This window comes from Rhamphochromis sp. 'chilingali' (assembly GCF_963969265.1).
Source record: "Rhamphochromis sp. 'chilingali' genome assembly, chromosome: 17".
NCBI lineage: Eukaryota > Metazoa > Chordata > Actinopteri > Cichliformes > Cichlidae > Rhamphochromis > Rhamphochromis sp. 'chilingali'.
In genome coordinates this window covers 33,378,224-33,402,571 of record NC_137944.1, presented here as the reverse complement: position 1 = coordinate 33,402,571, position 24,348 = coordinate 33,378,224, and the positions used below count along the sequence as shown (strand labels likewise).

Below are 24,348 nucleotides of genomic sequence, written 5' to 3'. Positions count from 1 at the left end.
TTCATCACAGCACAGAAACCGCTTTAGCGAAGGTTACAAATGATCTTCTTATGGCCTCTGACAGTGGACTCATCTCTGTGCTTGTCCTGCTAGGCCTTAGTGCAGCGTTCGATACTGTTGACCATAATATCCTATTAGAGCGATTAGAGCATGCTGTAGGTATTACAGGTACTGCACTCCAGTGGTTTGTATCATATCTATCTAATAGACTACAATTTGTTCATGTAAATGGAGAGTCCTCTTCACCCACTAAGGTCAATTATGGAGTTCCACAGGGTTCAGTGCTAGGACCAATTCTGTTTACATTATACATGCTTCCCCTAGGCAGTATCATTAGAAGACATAGCATACATTTTCACTGCTATGCAGATGACACCCAGCTCTATCTGTCCATGAAGCCAGATAACACACACCAATTAGTTAAAGTGCAGGAATGTCTTAAAGACATAAAGACCTGGATGGCCGCTAACTTTCTGCTTCTTAATTCAGATCAAACTGAGGTTATTGTACTCGGCCCTGAAAATCTTAGAAATATGGTATCTAACCAGATTCTTACTCTGGATGGCATTACCTTGGCCTCCAGTTATACTGTGAGGAACCTTGGAGTCATTTTTGACCAAGACATGTCCTTCAATGCACATATTAAACAAATATGTAAGACTGCTTTCTTTCATTTGTGCAACATCTCTAAAGTTAGAAATATCCTGTCTCTTAGTGACGCTGAAAAACTAGTTCATGCATTTGTTACTTCCAGGCTGGACTACTGTAATTCATTATTATCAGAATGTCCTAAAAACTCCCTGAAAAGCCTTCAGCTAATCGAAAAATGCTGCAGCAAGAGTACTGACAGGGACTAGAAAGAGAGCAGATTTCTCCTATTTTGGCTTCCCTTCATTGGCTTCCTGTTAAATCCAGAATTAAATTCAAAATCCTGCTCCTCACATACAAGGTCTTAAATAATCAGGCCCCATCTTATCTTAATGACCTTGTAGTACCATATCACCCTATTAGAGCACTTCGCTCTCACACTGCAGGCTTACTTGTTGTTCCTAGAGTATTTAAAAGTAGAATGGGAGGCAGAGCCTTCAGTTTTCAGGCCCCTTTTCTGTGGAACCAGCTTCCAGTTTGGATTCGGGAGACAGACACTATCTCTACTTTCAAGATTAGGCTTAAAACGTTCCTTTTAGCTGAAGCATATAGTTAGGGCTGGACCAGGTGACCCTGAATCCTCCCTTAGTTATGCTGCAATAGACGTAGGCAGCCGGGGATTCCCATGATGCATTGAGTTTTTCCTTTCCAGTCACCTTTCTCACTCAGTATGTGTTAATAGACCTCTCTGCATTGAATCATATCTGTTATTAACCTCTGTCTCTCTTCCACAGCATGTCTTTCATCCTGTTTTCCTTCTCTCACCCCAACCAGTCGCAACAGATGGCCGCCCCTCCCTGAGCCTGGTTCTGCCAGAGGTTTCTTCCTGTTAAAAGGGAGTTTTTCCTTCCCACTGTCGCCAAAGCGCTTGCTCATAGGTGGTCATATGATTGTTGGGTTTTTCTCTGTATCTATGAAGCGCCTTGAGGCGACTTTTTTTGTGATTTGGTGCTATATAAATAAAATTGAATTGAAATTGAATTGTACTTCTGTGACATTTACAGTTGCTTAGTTAATTAAGTGACTTAATTACTCACTTTTATTTACTAATTGAATTACTAAATGAAGCTGGAATTGTGCATTCTGCAGTTTTTAATAGTGTGTTATTAGTTTTTAAAGAAACAATATGCATTTTATACTATATTGTAAAAAGTATAAGGTAAGTTGAATTTAAAATATAATTAATAAAGTGTTGACTTTTTTCATCAATTCTTGTAGATACACAGAGTCGAGACTGAGCCTGATGATCATACTGAATCAGATGACAGCGGCAGGAATCTCCAAGTTCAACTGCAGATTGCAGATGCAATTATATTAATGTAGATTAATATAAACTCTTCAAGGGTCAAAATCTGCACACACATCATTCTGCATAGTGAAGGTCAGACAATTTGTGCATTGATCTTGAGAAGTAAGACTCATTAATTAATAGTAATATAATTAGACAAATGTTGAAACTTTATATTTCGATACATTTTGTCAACAACAAAAGAAACCAAGCTGTGCAGGTACTGATAACTGAATCTAAAGACCTTCATTTTTGTCAAGATTTGCCTGATTTAACTGTTGTTACCCTTGCTTATAGCTCACTTTAATATGTATAAAAATGTGAAAAGTTTTTGATGTGTGTTAGAATGATTGTTTAATTGGCAAGGTTTGAACGAACAATTTTCAGAAGCCTCAAAATTCATCTGTTACTATTCCACGAATGATTGAAATAAAGTTCACCTCCATTTCAACATTGAATACGACTTTGGACATAAGAACTAAAAGGTGCTGTCCACGCATGTGTCCGCTAAGCCCCAGAAGGGTATAACCTGGGTCAAATGTGTTATTGTGTCTGACACACCTACAATATGAGGACTCGCAGAGTGACGTCACTGAAAGTGTGTTTAAAGTGTGTTAAGTTCCAAAACTGGCCAGTAGGCGGCGAAACTGAAAGTGAGCAAAAACGCTAAACACACTTAAACACACTTTTTCATAAAATTGTGATGTTTCAGGACTTTCGAGATTTTTGGTTTGGGAGCATGTTGGGAGCCTCTAGAACACTTTAGAAGGCTCAGAAAAATGAGGACCTCAAAAATGTCCTCATTTTTCTGAGCGTCCTCATTTTGTGAGTGTGTTATCATAAAATTGTCCTAAGATGTCACGAAAACAAGTACACACACACACACACACACACACACACACACACACACACACACACACACACACACACACACACACACAGCATTAACATTGAGTGTATTGCTGTAAATTAAAAGACCACCAAATACTTTGAACACACAGAAAACATCAGTAGATAAATTAAGTATTTATTAATTAGCTGCTGTAGAAATTTAAATAGTAAACTTTTGAATCCAGCATTCGTTTCCTCTTTCCCATCATTGCTTAGACTCCACTTTGTTAATTGCTTTATCAGAGCATAACTTTGAAATCTTTAAATGATTTTTTTAGTTTGAATCTTAAGTCTTAAATTTTAAAGCAACATGAATAAATAAGGAGCTACAGAAAAAGCACTTTACTGCTCACAGACGTTCCTACATGATAGAGAACAAATAAGTTTAGAGTTCAGAGTTATCTCAGCACAGATGTGTTTACACATTTTAATATTATTTTACCTCAGACTGAATAAGAGCTGAGCTGACTGCTGCAGAGACTGATGGATTTCCTCCAGATTTACCTTAAACAGCATCATAACCACTCATAACAACACTATTAATAGAAGCAGTAATAAACATGCATTTCACTCTTTATACAATGTAATCAGAGTATACAATGAATGCATTGTAACTGTATTTGGTATCAATAAACACAGATTTGTGTGTGATTGTGATTCATGACTTCAACTTGGAAGCTGATCTTCTCTGAGCTGAAGACTCTGCCTCTCATTCCACTTTTCAAAGTCGTGCCAGGTGGTCCTTGGGCACTGTTCTCGGCTCGTGCTAGGACATCCGACTGATGCCTGTTGCCTCTGGTTCTCTGAGACTCTCACCCTCTGGGTGCCCCATCTGGGGCCTTCCTCGTTCTCCTGCTGTGGGCTCCTGGATCTCCTGGATCTCCTGGATCTATCGCTGTCTGACTGTCACGGACCCGGCTCTGGAGGTTACTCAGGGGTCCGTGAGCAGTGTTTATTATTATTGTTGTTATTATTATTATTATTACGACTATTATTTGGGGTCTGTCGTCTACTGTTCTGTCCACGTTTGTATGTATGTGTCTGCTTCTCTCTCTCTCTCCCCCCGTCCTCGGGGCTGTTGACGGAAGCGTGCGTCGTGGAAGAGGCGTGTCCGGGCGACTGTCGTCATCGGGAGTCGCTCTTTGCTGTTGCAGCTGATTACCTGACCAGCTGGTGGTGATCATCCCTCCCAGCTAGGAAGAGGTATTTAACCTGGACTCGCGGCGACAGTCGACGTGGGATTATTACTCTTGACCGGTATAGTCGGCTAGCGTGTGTGGCTTATTGTGGTTTTTCCTTCTTCCTCCAGGAAAGTCGGGCGAAGAAGCGAGTTGGGGAGCACACAAACTAAGGGAGCTACAGCACGGGACGCACTGGGAGCAAGGGATGAGCACCATTGGCAAATTACATCTCTGAGTTAATTGTTGGACTTACCTGTCTATTCACTGTAAATAAAGTGCACTGTGGCATCGCAGAGTCCTGCGTTTTGGGTCCTACTTTCCTCATCCCCACGGTCTGCCAGCCAGACCGTGACACTGCCTCTGACACCCAGGAGGGCATTATTGCACCTCCCTGCCCTCATTATTGTCTACCTTTTGTGACAATGACACACACCACAAAAAGATTGTTAATTTATGTATCTGTGCATTTTCATATCTTTGTGTTCCAGGTGCTGTATGTTTTTGTTCCCTTTGTTTTTTCTTACAGGTGCAGCAGTTGGTGACACATTGTTGGACAACACGACAACAGGCAGAGGAAACAAGAGGAACCATAGAGAACTTATAGAGCTGATCTTGCAACATGTTTTTGGCACCACAGTGCATTCAGATCATAATTCAGATTGCATAAACTGCCAGACATGACAGGATTAAACAACATATATTAATAACATGTTTCTGTACAGGAGTATTTGAGTAAAGTAGCTCAGAGGTAAGGCAGGACAAAACCATTTAAGAATTTAAAAAGAAACACAAAAACATCAAATTACCAGGACAATGTCTCTGTTTCCCATTTTAATATCATGATTCAAACAGGAATTAAATGCAATTTGTAAACATTTAGATATAAAATTAACTAAACTGAAGCAAAGTGGTAAAAAGTAAAATATTTATAGCTTTCAGGCTCTCGGACGCTAAAAGTTTAAATACACTGATATCCTGGAAAGATGAAATGGATATGGATATCGTGAATAATTAAATGAAGTGCTCACTCAGGTTAAAACACCATCACATGAGACACATCACACTTCTACATCTGGCTGGCTCTGTGTATACTAATGTTTGTTATTCAATGTCCTGTCATGTTTGCTGTATGGCAGGCAGCATGAAGGTTCCTGGATTCAGGATTCTTACACGGAAACAAATTTAAAGCTTTATTTGTTGGGAAATAATGCACAAAATAAACATTTACGAAAAACAAACCAAAACTTGAACATGGAAAATAAGAACTAGACTCTGCGGGACTAGAGACAGAAACACTAGGAAATAAGGAGCATGGAACTAGGAATGATGGACAGAAACATGGAGAAACTTACAGCACATGGGACAACACGACAACAGGCAGAGGAAACACACAAGGGAATGACACACAGGAGGAGAGCACAGATGGAAATAATCACACATAAGGAGACCAAGGGGAAGCAAAACTGAAAACTGAACACAGGACAAGGACTATCAGAAGAAAACAGGAAGCATGACGAATATGTAGATGCAGAAAAGACACTGTGACTGGGGGAACAAAAACAGAGACAGACACTAGACACTGAGACATGGAGACATGACTGCCTGTGCAACAGAGGGAACAATAAACATGGAGACAAGAGCTTATACACAGGCTTGAGATGGACACTGAGGGAGGGAGAACTAGGATCACTAAGAACTTAAGAAAAAAAGATAACCAAAACCATGAATAAAAGTAATCAAAGAATATAAATTAACAACACAGACAAAACACTGGGTCACAGATCCAGCACTGTGACATGTCCGCTTCTAAACAGGACTTTTTTTACATACTTAGCATGCTAAAACAAAAACAGAAGGACAAAGTATTGTTTAAAATACTCATTTAAAATTGATTTATTTCCAGACATCCAGTCTGGATCCTGAAAGAAAAGAGTTTGTCTCATCATGATTGAGCTAAAACCTCTGAGTGTAAAGAAACACAGCTTTCTTCTTAATCGTACAGTTTGGTTGTCTGAAATCAAAAATGAAAAAACTGTAATAAATAAATGCAAAATAAGAAGGCATTTTACTATTTTGGTATTATATCCACATTATCACATGCTGATGATCTGACAATAATGATAATAATGAAACTATACATGCATCCCATCCTATTCCAGCTGTCTTAAGGTCAGAGGCAGGGTACACCCTGGACAAGTCAAATAGTGAAACTAATAAAGACTTTAACAAAAAGAATGAATAATTCAAATAATGTCACGATCTGCAGCAGCAGATTGTGTGGAGCGGAGAGTGAGAGGACCCAAAATCAGACACGTGGAAACAGGATGGAATTTACCAGAAAGCGAGGCGTTCATTGAGACTGCATGAAAAATACAAAGCAAAGGAAAAACAGGACTAAGACACAAATACCTAAACTGGGCAAAAACCAACACTGTGAATGTCGTGCATGAAGCATGAAACATGAAACCTGTAACTTCAATAACTCTGATATTCTTTATTATTAACTGGGAGAAAAAGTGCCGACTCAGTCTTTTGTTCCAGGACAGACTGTCTCTGTCAGATGTAAAACCAGCAAGTGTCCTCCTGACAGACCGTGGTCTTTTTCTTGTGTTAAGAGGTTTAGTGAAGTGAGTTTCTCTCATTTTGCTGTGAACACTAGAAGAGATTAACTTCTATATAAGTTGATTAAAGCAGACCTGTAGTCTCTCATCTGCCTGCATTCCTGTGTTTGTTCTGTTAGTCTGTTCTTAACATCATGTCCACTGTCGAGCTCAATTCTGTCGTCATTATTTGAGTCCAGTTATTGTCTCGCCGCCTTCTGTGAGTTACTCAGCCTCTGTTTTGTGTGCTTTAACTCTCAGACTCCTGATCTCATCCTGACAATTAGAGATCCTCAGCTAAGTCTCCACCTGCTTCACCTCTGCCACCACCAGCTTCTAGACTCTTCTCTGCTTTGGTGCTTCATCAGAGTTTCACTGTCAAATAGTTCATTAATCAAACTTCAGTAAATCTTCACTTGAACTTGATTTAAATGATCTCTGTTTAATCATACAGATGACACCCTGCTCTTTAATTTTACTTATTAGGTTTTAGGTCAGATTAAAATGTAGATCATAAAACAGCTTTGAGACTAGAAATTATGAAGAGCACACAGATAATCTATGGTTGACATGACCTCAACATCTTATAGAGAAATATTTAATATGTGGATTAAAAAATATATTTAACCATTTTCACTGCACATTACACTTGATGTGTCTGTTTACATTTTTATTTTGGTCTGTTTTACAAATATTACAAAATCTTAATTTTTTAATGTGCATTTATTAAACTCACAGAGTCAAAGAACATGTTTTCTCGTTACATTTTTATTCTTTTAAGAGTTTGAAATATCAGCTTTACAACAGACACAAAAGGATGAAACTAGAGGAGATTGTTGCTCTGATTGTTGTCATTATGAGATGGAAATATGACTGTTTGATGAGTTTATTTTTTAAATCTGCAAACACAAAGAAACAAAGAGACAGAAGAAAATCAACATCAAAGACTCAGTGATTGACATCAGGACTGGGAACACTGGTCTCTCCTCAGTATCTCTGAGACCGGAGACTGGGAGCCCTGGGTGGCCTCACAGGTCACAGAGCCCACCTTCCCCCACTGGTCTGCAGTGAGCGTCAGGGTGCTGCTCCAGCTGTAGAGGCCGTCATTCTGCAGCACTCCAGGAGTCCTGCTCTCCTCCCCTCTGATGCTGCTGCTGCCACTGCTGTCGCTCGTCTTCCAGGACAGACTCCAGTCTGAGGGGAAGCCCTTGTTGGCCACACACATGAGCGTGGCCTTCCCCTGCTCCAGCTCCTTGTTGGAGGGGGGCAGCACTGTCAGGGCGGGGCGGGCATCACCTAGGAAACACCAATCAGCTTAGAGGACACAAACCACAATTTGATTTTCTCCGTTAAGAAGTTTCTGTCAGGTGTTTTTTCTGCTCCACCAGTCATTCACTCACACATTGTTTCACTTCCCTTTAAGAAACCTCTCATGCATATCAGCACAGAGAGAATCATCACACAGTTTGAGCTGAAATATGTTCAAACTACACTGGAAATAAAAGAAGCAGATGTGGAAACATTTACAGCAGAAGTTTGGCTTTAAAATGATTAGAAGTCTAAATCATGGACGACTGAAGACATTAGTGGACACAAGCACAGAGCAGCTACTCATTCATATAGATTTGAAATGTTATTGAACAGCTCACATGATTTCAAACTAAATCTGAAACATCTGACACGATAAAAACATCAGAAAGCAAACTTTAACTCATCCAAACAGCAGCTGATGTGGTGGAAATTTACAAACTAATCATAAGATGATGAAGTTTACTCTTGTCTACATTTTACTGTGACAGAAATGTAGATTAAACAAGAGAAACTCGCAGAGCTCATCTGAATTAGTCCAGTAAAAAGGACAAACATCAAACACTAAATTATTTTAATAAAAAAAAATACTTTTGTCTCATCTAAGCAGCCTAACAAGTAGTTATTAAATAAAATGATAAAATATTTCATAATAAACACAGTTTAATTAACTTACTTCCAACATCCAGTCTGGTTCCTCCACCGAACGTGTACCACAGTGATACAAACTCATTGAGGCGCCGTACAAAAACCTCTGACTGTAGAGAGACACGGCTCTCTGACTCTGAAACAAACAAACTCAACAAAATCATTCACTGTTTGTATCATTTTGTCAGCTCATGTGAAAACTGAAAATATTACAGTGCATCACATTTAAATAATGAATAATTTATTTGGAATGTAAAACTTTTGACTTTGATTTCTTGGGACTTTTTCTGATATCAAAATCTGAGAATAACACAGTGGATCCAATTTACAGAAATGTAAATGTTAATTAATATGCATCAGTGTAAATGAAGACTTTGTTGATTTCCTACATTTTTAGAGACTATATTCATAAATATAGAAAAATCAGATATATTTGTGTTTGATGCTCTGATAAACTGGCTGATCCACTCCATACAAAGATGCATATATATTGACAAAGGACACAAACATACAACGGTACTGAGCCAGCACTGAACAGCAAGACTAAGGCTACGTTCACACTGCAGGCGAAAGTGCATCAAATCCAACTTTTCTGACCCTAAGTGACTCATATCCGATCATGGTATGACAGAAAGCACAAATCCAATATTTTCCAAATCCGACCTAGTTCACTTTTGTCTGTGGTACTGAATCCGATACATATGACGTTTTAGAAAGCGACTGCTGTGTGAATGGTCATTGGTCACATGGAAGGGTAATACAGTTGGAAGCTGGAGGATCACTATATAAATATCAGATAAGCTTCATACAAGCTAGGTCGCTTAACGATAGCTGTTGAAAGCATAAAGTTGTGGTATACCAGCAGTCAGAACTTCCACTGCTTTTCTAGTACGCCAGTTATCTTAACCACAGTTTCTCATGAATGAACATCATGTTTCCATGTGTAGTTTGACATTTGTGGGAAGTTTTTTCCTTTTATCATTATTGTTATCTTTTGCATATGGAAGTTTAGGCTATGAGGATGATTGGAGATGAACAAAAGGTTGGAGAGGAGAATAGTGAAGTGAGGATGCACATAGTGAAACCTCTTTGAGTGTACAATGGTGTTGATGTGATATACAGAATGTCAGAAAAGAAAAGTGTGTTATTGATGTGATTAGCAGAGTAATCCAAAGAGTGGGAATGTGCTGGAAATTTCTTTTATTTTATGAATTTGTCACGTTTTAGTAATATCACTTTTGGGTCACTTCAAGGTTCACAAGGAAGAGGAGTACAGAAGTCTGGTGAGGAACTTTGTCTCATGGAGTCACACAAACCACCTGCAACTCAACACCTCAAAGACTAAGGAACTGGTTGTGGACTTCGGGAGGTCCAGAGAAGGTCCACTGCCGGTTCAGATAGAGGGGGAGGAGGTGGAGGTGGTCAACAAGTACAAGTACCTCGGGCTGTGGGTGGACAATAAACTGGACTGGTCATGCAACACAGAGCACCTGTATAAAAAAGCCCAAAGCCGACTGTACTTCCTCAGGAGGCTGAGGTCTTTTAACATCTGCAGGAAGCTCCTGAGGATGTTTTACCAGTCGGTGGTTGCTGGAGTACTTTTCTATGCTGTGGTGTGCTGGGGGAGCAGCACAGCAAAGAAGGACTCATCCAGGCTGGAGAAACTGATCAGGAAGGCTGGCTCTGTGGTCGGCATGAAGCTGGACACTCTGGTGACAGTGGCAGAGAAAAGGACACTAAAAAAACTGATGGACATTATGAACAATGCTGGGCATCCTCTGCACACGGCCATTAACAACCAGAAGAGTCTGTTCAGTGACAGGTTGCTTCTCCCAAGACAAGAACCAACAGACTTAAAAACTCCTTTGTCCCACACGCCATCAGACTGTTTAACTCCTCTCTGGAGGGGAGAGGGAGGAGAAACAGGAGGACAAAGGAGGGGGGAACAACTAAGCCGTAGTGCCTCTTCACCTCACTGTGCAATACCTTCGTTAATAGTCAATGGTGCAATAGACCTCAATACTTGAAATGTGCAATTCACTTGTATTTTTATTTTTATTCCTATTTATTCTATTTATCCCCTTCGTATATTTTATTTATATATGTCTCTGTATTTATATATGTGTGTGTGTGTGTATATATAATATTCTGTAACTGTAACTTCTGTCGGTGCTGTGCTTTTGGAAACCGAATTTCCCAGAGGAACCCACCCGAGGGATTAATAAAGTTTTATCTTATCTTATCTCTTATGTGGGGAAGCATTCAGCTTTAACTCCATTGCACAAAGTCAGGCATCGTGAGAAAGTTGGTGACACCCAGAGGGGGAGAATTCAACAGGTGGTGAAGTCTTTTGTTAATCAGGTCTTTGAGGATGGGGAGAAGAGGCAAGGAGCAGTCTCTATGTGACACTGGAAGAGGAGACAAGGTTGTAAACTCTCTCTCTCTCTCGGATGGGACAAGGGTGAGAACAACAACTGTTTGACTGTATTTAAAGAGGGCTGTGCCATTCATCTTCAGGCTACGTCCACACTAGCCCAGATAGATTTGAAAACGGCGTTTTCATCTGAAAACACTCCACGTCCACACTAGGGTTTTCAGTTGTTTTCACAGAGTTGCGGGTCCACATTGAAACGGCCGAAAATGTTTAAATTCCAGTACTGCGCATGTGTGAAATGCAAGAAGATTCGACCTGCTTCATTTCTGTCTGCCGCGTATTTACTTTCCAGCTCTTTAAACGTCGCGGCAAAATGTTGAGGAAAAGCACCGAGTATTTTAAATGGACTAACAATGAGGTGGAGTTGTTGCTGCGAGTAACACAAAAGTACAAAGTTGCAAAAGCGAGTAAGAGTTAAAGAATTTGAAGAAAAGCTATCTGGAGCATGTACAGACTGATATGAGTCTTAATAGAGCAAACAAAACAACTGCTGTATAATGCCCTCCGCTATCTTAGTTTAATTGGTCAAATGACTGCATCACATGACTAACATGCGTCATCGTTTTAGAAATTCTCTGTTTTCGCTGTCCACACTGCGACGCGAAAGCACCATTTTCAAATGTATGCGTTTACGAGAGCGCAGCATTTTCCTTGAGCGAAAACGCTGTCTCAGTGTAGACGGGACGCCAAAACAGAGAGAAAACGATGTGTTTTCCAATGAAAGTGCATTAGTGTGGACGTAGCCTTAGAGACTGTGTTTCAGTGCCCCACTGAATGTCCTCTCTCTCACCTGCTTGGAATTAAAAGGTGTGGGCTACATCTCATCGTGTCTGTGGACTGTTAATGAAATTTCCATGACATCATTCTGCAGTGACAAAGTGAGGTAAGTAACTTACAACAAAGGAGCAAAAACTGAACAAGTGTTTGTTTACATTGTTGAGTCAACATTGATTATAAAACCTTCGGTGCTCTTTGGCACTGATTCTCCTGTTTGTTCTAAAGTCTTATAATTATGATTATGTCGCCTCATTCAGTGTCAATGATGGTGATGATACAGGAGGATAAAGGTGAGCTCTAACACATCTGTTCAAATTCATACAGCGTTCACATCCCCTCACTGTAGGGGTCGAGTTATATTTTTCCCTAACACCAGAAAAAGTCGCCAGACTTGTTGCTAGTGGCTTTTTAGAAAAAAAGTCGCTAAGGGGGTCTGAAAACTTGCTAAAAATAGCTACAAAGTTGCTAAGTTGGCAACACTCGACTGACGTTTAGTCCGTTTACAGCATCCTGCCATGCGATTGCATTTGCCCCTAACCATTGGGAACCCTCACATTAACTTTTATCGAGTGGAAAAAGTCCTCCGTTAGCGTTCGTCCTCCAGCTTTACTGTTTATGTTATGCTAACATAGCTTTGTCGTGCTAGCGATCACGTAGCACATCATTATATACCAGGTAGTCCAACTTCAGTAACCCTACAAACGTCACTGCTGTTTACTTTCCTGTCTTCGTTTATGTTGGAAGTGATAGCAGAGCTGTACATTATAATTTGTTTCATAAATCTCTCAGTCAGAACATGGTGTAATATATTTAGATGGAAGTCTAAATATAAATTCTGTTTTCATGGATGCCCGGATGTTAAACTTAATTGTTATACCTGGTAGAGCAGCCACACTGATCATTTTATTAAAGATGAAAGAATTTATAAAGTTTTTTAACTCTCAGTAATACTGCAGTGATCATTTGACTTAAGGACCTGCAGCGGAGATTGGGCCCAGACATGGCTAACGACATCAGACTTAAAGACTGGATACACAACATGAGGCGAGAGAAGGAGAAAAAAGCTCCACCCAGACTGAGCTCCTGATGGGTGAACAGTTTGAGGACAGAAAAAAACCACCTCAGCACAAAAGCACATGAATCTTAATACACCATAGAAGCACATGACAAGAAACAGGCATGAGTAAGGGGTGAGAGTAAGTCGGTGTAGACAGCACATCCGGTCCTGCAGCATGGGCTGGGACTAGACCCGCCGTTCGACCTCAGCCTTGGAGATAAGCGTTCAAAGGTGTTTGGAATCCAGGATGGGGGACACAGGATGGGAACGAAGAGTCTACAGAGTCTGTCATCAGAAACAGAGTTTTTTGGTGGTCAGCTCCAGCCTTGAGACCACAGCTGGCGCCGATATGGTAGCCACATGAAATGATGGTGGTTTCCTTTAGTGCGAACAACTGCATGTCAATTTTACAGTCGATCTAAATGTCCATCAATCTCCCGTTGGAGATTTTGCGCTCAAAGACCATTTGTTCACTCTCTATAAATTCTACAGGGTTCATGTGTGTCACATGCTAAATATGCTGTGAAAAACTTTTTTTAAACAAGTCCTGCTGGAGTCAGTTCATTTCCATAGAGAGGCACTTTGCATCAGCAGCACCATGCTCCAGTGCTCTGGGAGAGTTTATAGTCCTGAGAGTTGAACACTGGATGACTGACAGCTGTCCTTCATCACAACAGAAGCCACAGAAATCCTCCTCATCAAAAACATGACTTTGATCTGCGTCCTCATCTGGACTCTCCTCTGCTGCTGCTTCACAGGTAAAGTCCAGAGAATCAAACTCCTCTCCTCTATCAACATCTGTCCCTCTGAAATGAAGCCCACAAAACCATGAAGCTGCTTTATGTTTTTGTCTCTGTGTCCTCAGAGTCTAAACCTCAGGTCCCAGTGACTCAGCCTGGAGCAGTGAGCTCTGCTGTGGGAGGATCTGTGAGCATCAAGTGTACGACCAGTCAGGATGTTCTTTTTTATAGCAACAACCACTATTTAGCCTGGTACCAACAGAAAGATGGAGGAGTTCCCAAACTGCTCATTTACTATGCTAGCACTCGAGCATCAGGGATTCCAGCTCGTTTTACAGGCAGTGGATCGAACAAAGACTTCACTCTGACCATCAGTGGAGTCCAGGCTGAAGATGCAGCAGTTTATTACTGTAAAGGAGAATTTAATGTCAACTCTTGGGAGCTCTTCACACAGTGAAAAACAGTCGTACAAAAACCTCCCTCAGTCAGACTGAACAGAAACTGCAGTAACTTCCAGCTGCAGCAGAGACTGACACAGTTCAATGAGCACAACCACAATTTCATGAAGGGACTGAATTTTTCATCATATCACTCAGAAATCTAAAGTTCACTATTAAATGATTATTATGGTGGAAACTTCTTTCTACCCACTCAAAACTCAGGAAATCTCAAACTGTCACGGTTGTTGCTGCTACTCTTTGAGTAGTTAGAAGATGCTTGATCATGAACTTTGACCTCAGCTTCATAATGGATCACAGACACGCTGTCTTTAAATAAAAGAAACAAATCTCAACACTCAGTCACCCTGAAGCTCAACGATTTGTGAAGATTATATCGAATCAGTTTAAAGTCAAATATATCCAGTTTTACATTCAGCTCTTATGAGACCAGAGTTTTTCCGTTTTTTCTCGTCTTCATGTTCAGACAACAAACATTTGAAAGTGAGGCCTTTAGTCTGCATGTTAGCAGCTTTCAGCCAATCAGAGCAGAGTTCAGGATGAATAAAGTCACTTAGTGCATTAGTGTGAACTCATCTGCCTTCTGCAAAGAGGACCTTCTGTTCATTTAGATCAGCCACAGAAGAGCTCAGGCACACATTTCATAAACAGCTTCACTATCATTAGCTCACACACTGATGCTAAATCAGTAGCATTTCAAGCCAAGCAGCACCCGTCAACAAGGATTCCTGTCACTCTGTTGACGTCAGAATGAGTCTCATGTCATGTTTTCTTTAGGCTTCCAAATTTCTATTGATGAGCTTATAAATTCACACAATTCCACCTTTGAGTTTAAACTGTCTTCAGCAGGCTTGACTCTAGAAAAATAATCCTTATCTTTTCACATAGATTGCGGCCGGAAAAAAAGAAGCGCTGTGAAGTGTGTGGACCCAATATAAATGCACCAGATACATGCAAGAAGTACATTTGCAATATACACACACAGTGAAACTCTGCCCCTCATGGTTGGTGTAGTCTGGCATGAAAATAGCCATGTTCAATCGGACTAATGTGTTGTTCAGACAGATGTTGTGTAAACTAACCAGAGTAGGTTACATTTCTAATGAAGGTCAAACAAATAAATCACTACAGTTTTGGAAAAACTTGCTTTATTTGTACATTTGTTCATTATTATTCAGTCTCACTGAGGGAAGCTTCATAAGCTCAGGACAGCTGCAGCTGACTGACTCTGTGTGTTTGCATATGTGTCCTGCCTCTCTGCTCACAGCTGTTAAGAGGCCAGTGTTGATCAGTGGCTGTCCAGTCCTTTCAGAGCCACTCACACACCAGCAGCACAATGATGATGTCACTGACTCTACTGCTGGCCACCCTGGGGCTCCTTGTTCAGGGTGAGACTCTCTGTGAAAACGTTGCTTCAGCATGCAGCCAGGTTCACCACAATGATGTTCTGCTCTGATGGAGAAACTCTGAAACCAGCAGCACTGACCTTCTTCCATCTGTTCTCCATGTTAGAGAAATGATCCTCGAATGTTTGGATGTTGATCATCTTTCTCTGAGTTCGATTTGTCTCAATAACTTTTCTCCTCTTTTCATGTTTTCAGGTTCATCAGCAGAAATCATCCTGACTCAGACTCCTACAGCTCAGTCTGTTGTTGCAGGACAGGCTGTCTCTGTCAGATGTAAAGCCAGTTCAAGTGTTGGCTCATGCCTCCACTGGTACCTTCAAAAGGACGGAGAATCTCCCAAACTCTTAATTTATTCTGCTACCAGCCGTCAGTCTGGAGTTTCTGATCGTTTCAGTGGAAGTGGATCTGGGACTGACTACACTCTGACTATCAGCAGAGTTCAGGCTGAAGATGCAGGAGTTTATTACTGTCAGCAGTGTTACAGCTTCCCGTTCACACAGTGATACAACGCTGTACAAAAACCTCACACAGCTGGAGAGGAACTGAGAAAAAAGATCATCTGAACTGACAGCTGCTCAGAAACACACATTATTTATTTTTATAAAATAATAAATATGTTGTTCTAATACCATTTTATAACTGTTAACATCATCAGTTCTTTATGGCCAAATACATATTTATTGCTAAAATTAATTATCTTCAAATCAGAGAATATCGATACAAGCAATGAGTAAAAGCAATCATTTAAATATTTTATCTTTGTATTATGAAAGCTAGAAACAAGGTTCTCAAACTGAAAAGACTAATGACTAATTCAGCCTGCTTCTTTTTCTGCTTCTTCTTCTTTTTTTTAAGAAAATCGCTTAAAAACCTTGAGCCCTTTTCAAACAGATCAAACATTAAATTGTTTTCAGGGTTTTAACTCTTGAAATATGAAGTATTCATTAAAGAAAATCACAAATGAAAAATAATGCATCTACAACAATCTTTGAAAGTAGTTCCAGTAGGGAGCAGCTGATGGATGTGATTTTATTTATTCATTTATTGCCTTTTTCTCCAAAAGTTGATTCTGTTCATCTGGACGCAGCGTTTTCAGTGGGAGAAACGTTTCGTCACTCATCCAGGTGGCTTCTTCAGTCTCAGCTGACTGCAGGTTTCCCCAATCTTATAAACAGTACATTTGCATAATGAATGAAACCAGCCCAATGAAGGAACAATGGGCTGGGAGGTCACCTTCATCATAATTATGCAAATTTGCATGACCATTGATCAACAACCACTAATCAAGGCCCACTGATTAATGGCCATGAGTACCAGTCACAGTTTCACAATTTCTGCAATCACAGCATTGTTAGATTTATTGCTTTTTCTTTTGTTTTGTGTTTCCCTTTGTTTTAGGTTTGCACTCTGATGTGTAGTGATAGTGTAAAAATTAGCACTGGTCTGTCATCAGAGTCTCTGAGAGTGGAGTGTGGGAGCCCTGGGTGGCCTCACAGGTCACTTTGATAATGTGTCATGTGCAAAAGCATGAGCTCTAGGAGCCGTGATTAGAGAGTGCTTAGCAGTGAATCAGAAGAGTCGACTCCCATTGAGCGAGAGCCGGCTCCTCGCTTAATTTCCTTTCGCTGCTCAGCTCTCACACGGTGGCTCAGCTATGCTCCAGTCCCTCCATGTTGTGGCCAATCACATGCCAGGATATAGGATAAAATCATTATGTGAAAAACAGAGAGATGAGACATTCAAGTGGAGCATGCGTCTGTCCTGTCAGTAAGTGAGTGAGACAGTAGACAGCGATGAGGAGACCTGTGCAAGTGCATTACAAAAACACATAAATATGTCTGACACCCGTAAACGAAGCAGCATCTGGCTGCAGTTTAAAGACTTTTTTGTCTCGGTCTTGGTCTTGACTCGGTCTGTCTTGGTGTCGGTCTTGTTTTGGTCTCGATACACTTTGGTCTTGGTATTGTCCTGGTCTTGGTTTAGGCGGTCTTGAATGCAAGTCTAATGTTTATTCATTTCTAATGAAATTATTGTGAGATCTAAACGAGCATTTCTCCTCTAAAATCAGGTCAGATTTAAACCTTCTTAATTATGCTCCAAGAAAAAGTGTTTTGATGTATTTCTCATTATTATCATGAAATTATTAATTCATTGATCAACAGCATCATCAGATTGATCCAAGTCCCTGTTGGAGTGAGATGATTTCCATAGAGAGGCACTTTGCATCAGCAGCACCATGCTCCAGTGCTCTGGGAGAGTTTATAGTCCTGAGAGTTGAACACTGGATGACTGACAGCTGTCCTTCATCACAACAGAAGCCACAGAAATCCTCCTCATCAAAAACATGACTTTGATCTGCGTCCTCATCTGGACTCTCCTCTGCTGCTGCTTCACAGGTAAAGTCCAGAGAATCAAACTCCTCTCCTCTATCAACATCTGTCCCTCTGAAATGAAGCCCACAAAACCATGAAGCTGCTTTATGTTTTTGTCTCTGTGTCCTCAGAGTCCAGAGGACAGATCACAGTGACTCAGCCTGGAGCAGTGAGCTCTGCTGTGGGAGGATCTGTGAGCATCAACTGCAAAACGAGTCATAGAGTAGATAGTGGTATTGACCTTTCATGGTACCAACAGAAAGATGGAGGAGTTCCTAAACTGCTCATTTACTATGCTAGCACTCGACAATCAGGGATTCCAGCTCGTTTTACAGGCAGTGGATCAAACTCTGACTTCACTCTGACCATCAGTGGAGTCCAGGCTGAAGATGCAGCACTTTATTACTGTATGGGTGAATTCTATGCTAACAGTCAGTATGTGTTCACACAGTGAAAAACAGTCGTACAAAAACCTCCCTCAGTCAGACTGAACAGAAACTGAAGTGACTGCTGCAGCTGGAAGATACTGCAGAGACTGATACAGTTCACTGAGGACACACACACACACACACACACACACACACACACACACACACACACACACACACACACACACAGCTTTTCAGGCAACTTTCACAAAATGCAATGATATCCAAATCTCATAATCATATCAATTTAAACCAGGACTTTTTGTTTTCTAATAAATAAATATTAGTGTTTTTATTTTTTTATTTTTGATGAAGTCAAAAATATTTAAAGTCTTGTAAAAACAATGAGTCTCCAAACACTTTTCAGATGGCTGATCCCCAATCAAATAGCAATAATGCTAATACTGATATCAAAAATATTCATTAAAGGCAGAAAATAGTTTGTATTCAGTCTGAAAATGTACAAATTGCAACATTACTTCATTGTTTACTTTGATGCTGTTTATTAGTTGTATCTCAATACTGGTACGGCCTTTTTGACAACACAAAATATTTGCTTCATTCATTAAAATGTTGAAATAATCAGTTTTAATAAGCTGTGAAAAATCAAGGGAGAAAATTAATGATTAATAAATATAATATTTTTCTTTACAAACATTATCATTGTTATCAAGATAATACATAGGAATACAAGTTATTTACAAACAAACACGATTTACTGTGTTAACACAGTAAATCTAATTAGCCTGTTGATTTATCCATTATGTCTTTTTTTCTTTTTTTAAACTGGTTTATTTATTTCAATTAATCAGTCTGTTTGTAACCAGATCAAAACTGTTGTTTAATAAAATGTGTTAAATGTTTTTTTTTAAATCCATGTTAATGTATTTATATACATATATAACAAACAGTAGAAATAACAGGACATGTTCTGTTGAAAAATCTTTACTGTTGTAAAATCTTGAGACAAGTTCATAAAACAGGCAACAAACAGATGAAGAATAAAGAGACTGAGATTGAAAAAGTCTGCAGACTGAGAGCTGTAGCAAAGTTTAAACAACAACAACAACAACAACACAACGTCATGTCCCCAGTGAATCAGCTCATGACTGTCTGCTGCACCCCGGGGCTCCTGCTCACTTCACAATCAATGCTGCTGCATCTGCGGCCGTCAACGATCCAGGACAGACTCCAGTCTGAGGGGAAGCCCTTGTTGGCCAAAACCCGTTTACAAACACAACTCACTAAAACAATTTTCTGCATAAACAGAGATATTTACTATACAATTAACCTTAATCTGAAACCAAGGAAGATGATGCAGAAAAATTTTTATTCATGTAAAATTTAGTTTTTCCACAACTTACTGTGAAGATCATATAAAGAAAAATCATTGAAGGAACTGGTTTATCAACAGCAAGTAGGTAAAAAGTTCAAAAACAAATTTAGACATAAATTTCTGTCAGCCTCCCTGTGATATCAGGAAAAACAACAAAATAAAGTTTGGATGCTTTTTAATCTCACCCAACAGCCAACAACTGAAGCAAATATAACACATTATTTTTATCATTTTAAAGGGTAAAAACTTACTTTCAACATTCAATGTGTTCCCTGTGTAATTCTGGCAGCTGATGTGAAGCATTCTTTAGTAAAATGACACAACCTTTATTGTAATTTTTCTATATTGCTTACTCATTTCAAAGCTATCTATATAACATGTTACACGTGGAGTATTGTGACAAACTAGCTGATCCATCATTCAACAACATGACAAAAGTAAGTAAAATTTTATTTATGTAGCACCTTTCAAGACAAGCTGGTGCTTGCTCATAATGCTTACAAAAGTGTGCAATGAATTACAATGAAGAAATAAATGAATAGAAATGAATAACAAGATAGAAAACTGGAGGTTTGCATTAGAATCCTAAATGTATGCAGAGTCGAGAGTCACCCCAAGAGTCCAGACAGAGGATTTAATTGTGAAAACCATTCTTTAAGATAAATATATTAAAAAACATGCGAGCTGATTGAAGCAAGTCCCTGTTAAAGTCAGTTCATTTCCATAGAGAGGCACTTTGCATCAGCAGCACCATGCTCCAGTGCTCTGGGAGAGTTTATAGTCCTGAGAGTTGAACACTGGATGACTGACAGCTGTCCTTCATCACAACAGAAGCCACAGAAATCCTCCTCATCAAAAACATGACTTTGATCTGCGTCCTCATCTGGACTCTCCTCTGCTGCTGCTTCACAGGTAAAGTCCAGAGAATCAAACTCCTCTCCTCTATCAACATCTGTCCCTCCAAAATGAAGCCCACAAAACCATGAAGCTGCTTTATGTTTTTGTCTCTGTGTCCTCAGAGTCCAGAGGACAGATCACAGTGACTCAGCCTGGAGCAGTGAGCTCTGCTGTGGGAGCAACTGTGAGCATCAACTGCAAAACGAGTCAAAGGGTAGATGATGGAGAAGATCAATTCTGGTACCAACACAGAGATGGAGAACGTCCTAAACTGCTCACTAGCTATGGAAATCGCAAAGTCTCAGGGATTCCAGACCGTTTCACAAGCAGTGGATCAAACACTGACTTCACTCTGACCATCAGTGGAGTCCAGGCTGAAGATGCAGCACTTTATTACTGTCTGGGTGAATTCAATGTTAACAGTCAGTATGTGTTCACACAGTGAAAAACAGTCGTACAAAAACCTCCCTCAGTCAGACTGAACAGAAACTGAAGTGACTGCTGCAGCTGGAAGATACTGCAGAGACTGATACAGTTCACTGAGGACACACACACACACACACACACACACACACACACACACACACACACACACCTCGTGAAAGTAGACTCAGCTATACAGACAGAAAAACACTCTCTTAATCAAAATCCAAGGAACAGGCCGATGTGTTGAGTTGGATGATTTAATAAGGAAAAAGTGTGAAACTGTTGACAAAACCAGAAATAAACCAATAAAGATGTTGCATCAATATACAATATAACAAACACACCAGTAAGTCACATATTCAAAAATATGAGCACAATATTTATCTGCTTAGTGAGTGCCCGAATAAAACATCAAATGAAATCACGCTCATGATCAAAATGTTAAAGAAACCACATGGCATATGAGCTAGCTTAACCTTACTAGCTTAGGTTATACATGCATTCAAATTAAATTCAAACTACAAACTATATCACACCTTCACAACAAATAATAATGCACACAAGTCATCTCAGTGATAACAAACAATATTACTTACAGATGATGCCGTTTATCAACTTGTGATGGCATGGATGTCAACAGATTAACAGAGGTGGAACTGCCTCTGGCTAATTAAATCTTACAGAGTAAAAATACACAAAAACAACCACTAGAGGGCAAACTGCAGGACAGAAAATACCTACCGCCTGCATGAATCATTTACATTCTTCATTAATAAACTATGATAGAGCACACATACAACTTAGACGCACTTGAAGAACACACAAATAAAAAGACATCACTTTAAATATCTGACTAAAAGTCACCGTCATCCTTTGAGGTCTCAATGTAAAATCAATGAGCTTTGGTCTTAGTAAAAAAATGTAAACGGACTCATAAAAGGTAAAAATGTAGCACAATAGTCACTGCTCTTGCTTGTCATCGTTTCACAACAGTTCCTACTGTACCAGCTTAAGTGCTACTGTACTATCCTATAACAATCACACAATACTTTATAATAACTACACAGTTTTAATCATCATCCCTTTTTAAAATCAGACTTGTTTCTCTCCACTCGATATCATAAATTATTTAATTATTCACTGCTCACTAAGAGTAAATCAGCCTTTTATGTTGAGGACAGCTGCAGCTGACTGACTCTGTGTGTTTGCATATGTGTCCTGCCTCTCTGCTCACAGCTGTTAAGAGGCCAGTGTTGATCAGTGGCTGTCCAGGCCTTTCAGAGCCACTCACACACCAGCAGCACAATGATGATGTCACTGACTCTACTGCTGGCCACCCTGGGGCTCCTTGTTCAGGGTGAGACTCTCTGTGAAAACGTTGCTTCAGCATGCAGCCAGGTTCACCACAATGATGTTCTGCTCTGATGGAGAAACTCTGAAACCAGCAGCACTGACCTTCTTCCATCTGTTCTCCATGTTAGAGAAATGATCCTCGAATGTTTGGATGTTCATCATCTCAATAACTTTTCTCCACTTTTTCATGTTTTCAGGTTCATCAGGAGAACAAGTCCTGACTCAGACTCCTACAGCTCAGTCTGTTGTTCCAGGACAGACTGTCTCTGTCAGATGTAAAGCCAGTTCAAGTGTTGGCTCATGCCTCCACTGGTACCTTCAAAAGGACGGAGAATCTCCCAAACTCTTGATTTATTCTGCTACAAACCGTCAGTCTGGAGTTTCTGATCGTTTCAGTGGAAGTGGATCTGGGACTGACTTCACTCTGACTATCAGCAGAGTTCAGGCTGAAGATGCAGGAGTTTATTACTGTCAGCAGTGTAACAGCTGGCCGCTCACACAGTGATACAACGCCGTACAAAAACCTCACACAGCTGGAGAGGAAGTGAGAAAAAAGATCATCTGAACTGACAGCTGCTCAGAAACACACATTATTTTATCTGTATAAAATAGTTTATATTTTTTTTATAAATACATGTTATAAATGTTAATATCATCATTTTGTGAATGTTTTTATTATTTTTATTTTTAAGCAAGAAGTTATTTATCCTATAAATAGAATTTTATTGCTACAATTAATTATCTGTAAAACAGAGAATATCGATACGAGCAACGATTGAAAGCAATCAATTAAATATTTTATCTTTGGATTATGAAAGCTCGAATCAATTTTCTCAAACCCAAAAGACCAATGACTAATTCATCCTGCTGTAAGTTCTACAGAAACACAAATATTTATGATTACCATGTAATCGTCTTTTTTATAAATATTTCTTCACGTCATTATGCGGGCCACAAGTAGAGGTGAAATGGGCTGTGAGATTGAGACACAGAAATTACAGCCTCTTGATGTGTGTTTTGTTTGTGTTTCCACCCGCCTGGAATTACCAAAAATAGAGAGGGCACAGCCTAACATATGAAACAGGAAAAGACTGACGTGTAAACCCTTTATTCCAACAAAGTAACTGTATTCTGAATGTCACCTTTTAAACGGTAACTGTAACGGAATACAGTTACTCATATTTTGTATTTTAGATACGTAACGGCGGTACATGTATTCTGTTACTCCCCAACACTGGTCTGCAGGGAGCCTCAGGGTGCTGCTCCAGCTGTAGTGGCCGTCATTCTGCAGCGCCCCGGGGCTCCTGCTCTCCTCCCAGCTGATGCTGCCACTTCCATCCACCTTCCAGGACAGACTCCAGTCTGAGGGGAAGCCCTTGTTGGCCACACACATGACTGTAGCCTCCCCCTGCTGCAGCTCCTCACTAATGGTGTCTCTGTTATGGGTCGAAAATTTCACATTTCTATCAAGTAAATTATTCCATGCCGTGTTTCAAATTAAACTGAAGAGTTGAAAGTCTATTAGCCCTTGGTGAATAAATAATGACAGAGTCTAATATGACAGTGTCGTTGTTTCTCTCAAGCTTTATTTACCAAATTTTGACTCTTTTAACTCTAACACATTGATCCAAATTCACGCACAGATGTTCAACTGTCTTAAAGTCTGAAGGACTTGAAGGACACTTTATATGATTTATGTCAAAGAACAAGTGGTGTCATGAAACTGCTGAGCAGGCAGGAAAGGACTCAAATGCAGCTACTGCAGAGACTGATACAGTTCACTGAGGACACACACACAAGCATATACATTGAGTATATTGCTACAAATTAAGAGACGACCAAATACAATACATAGCACTTAGAAAACATCACTAGATTAATTGATAATCCTGAACACGTACTTTGTTCACACCTGTTTCTGGACAGGAGTGCTTTAACTCTCAGACTCCTGATCTCCACCTCATCCTGGACAATTATCCTCAACTAAGTCTCCACCTGCTTCATCTCTGCCACCACCAGCTTCTAGACTCTTCTCTGCTCTGTTGCTTCATCAGAGTTTCACTGACATATAGTTCATTAATCAAACTTCAGTAAATCTTC

At 39.9% G+C, this 24,348-nt stretch overlaps 2 gene segments (V, D, J or C); one reads left to right on the top strand and one right to left on the bottom strand.

The window, feature by feature from the left end:
• Nucleotides 1-7,569: 7,569 nt before the first annotated feature.
• LOC308384470 (Ig kappa-b4 chain C region-like) lies at nucleotides 7,570-8,012 on the bottom strand. The segment is given in 2 exons: nucleotides 8,009-8,012; nucleotides 7,570-7,904 (listed from the first exon to the last, which is right to left on the bottom strand).
• Nucleotides 8,013-13,538: 5,526 nt separating this feature from the next.
• Nucleotides 13,539-15,939, top strand: LOC308384469 (Ig kappa chain V region 3368-like). The segment is given in 3 exons: nucleotides 13,539-13,590; nucleotides 13,698-13,772; nucleotides 15,632-15,939.
• The last annotated feature ends 8,409 nt before the right edge of the window (nucleotides 15,940-24,348 follow it).